The sequence below is a fragment of the Austrofundulus limnaeus genome, unplaced genomic scaffold (genome assembly GCF_001266775.1).
Source record: "Austrofundulus limnaeus strain Quisiro unplaced genomic scaffold, Austrofundulus_limnaeus-1.0 Scaffold850, whole genome shotgun sequence".
Taxonomy (NCBI): domain Eukaryota; kingdom Metazoa; phylum Chordata; class Actinopteri; order Cyprinodontiformes; family Rivulidae; genus Austrofundulus; species Austrofundulus limnaeus.
The window spans coordinates 154,966-156,339 of record NW_013953252.1 but is presented as its reverse complement, the minus strand read 5'-3'; the positions used below and the strand labels follow the sequence as shown (position 1 = coordinate 156,339).

The following is a 1,374-nucleotide window of genomic DNA, read 5'->3' as shown; positions in this document are numbered from 1 at the left end:
GGGAGTCCAAGACCAGGACCACAACCAGCAGTCTACAGGGGAGTCCAAGACCAGGACCACAACCAGCAGTCTACAGGGGAGTCCAAGACCAGGACCACAACCAGCAGTCTACAGGGGAGTCCATGGACCTAACAGTCACACCAGGACAGGTTCACCTCCCACCACAGGAACCACAGACACCTGATGACTGTGGGACATGTGAGTAAAACCAGAACCAGAACTGAACCAGTACCCATGGGTTAAAGTGAAAAAAACCATCTTTTAACTGATAAATTTTTTGATGACACACAATGAATTTAGAGAATGAAGTTTAAATTGTTTATTGTTGATTTGGTTTGATTTGTTAGAGAACATTGAACCAAAGCAACGATGAGCGTCAGCTGCATGTTTCAACATTACAAACTTTACCCAGTAAACAGGTCAGATCCTGGATTTAGGAGGCCTTTCTTTGCCTGATTTAATGACAGGTCATTCATCCTGCAGCCTTCACAACACAAACTAACTCTGTGACAAACACTGGTGACAGAAAGAAAATTACTTTTCTCTGTTTTTATTTATAAAAATCGATTTTGGGACATTTTAAATCAATTTGACTCTTTATAAATGAGAATCATGATTTTGATGTAAAATGATTTTCTGGTGCACACACTTGTTGCTCTTTGTAGGTTTATGTTTCTTTATGACATATTTAATGTCAAATTCAATTCAAAAACTTTAATTTTACAAAAGGATAACTTCATTAATGTGAGATTCTTTGATTTAAATAAAAGTTTTTTCTTGGTAAATACCTTTTTAAATACTTTGCAAAAATAATTTAATGTTCTGCTGAACCACAGCTTATTTGCTATATTAGTGAAAGTGAAATAAATTATTTTTTATTTCTGTAGCTGTTTGTTAAATTATTTTTCAGTCACTTTGTAGGTGAAGAAAAAAAAATCATGATTTTAATGGAGATGGGATGTTATGAAACAATGAATCCTGATCATTGTGTTTGATGTATGGCCCAGACCTGTGTGTGAGTGTGAGTGTGTGAGGGTGAGTGTGAGTGTGTGAGTGTGAGGCTTAGTGTGAGGGTGAGAGTGTGAGGCTTAGTGTGAGGGTGAGAGTGTGAGGCTTAGTGTGAGGGTGTGAGTGTGAGGCTTAGTGTGAGGGTGAGAGTGTGAGGCTTAGTGTGAGAGTGAGAGTGTGAGGCTTAGTGTGAGGGTGAGAGTGTGAGGCTTAGTGTGAGGGTGAGAGTGTGAGGCTTAGTGTGAGAGTGTGAGGCTTAGTGTGAGAGTGTGAGTGTGAGAGGGTGTGAGTGTGAGAGTGTGAGGCTTAGTGTGAGAGTGTGAGTGTGAGAGGGTGTGAGTGTGAGAGTGTGAGGCTTAGTGTGAG

At 40.0% G+C, this 1,374-nt stretch overlaps 1 protein-coding gene across 1 annotated transcript in view; it reads right to left on the bottom strand.

Moving 5' to 3' along the window:
• The window catches only part of ing3 (inhibitor of growth family, member 3), a gene marked incomplete in the record, with an annotated part of 19,884 nt that overhangs the window by 14,894 nt on the left and 3,616 nt on the right, over positions 1-1,374 (bottom strand).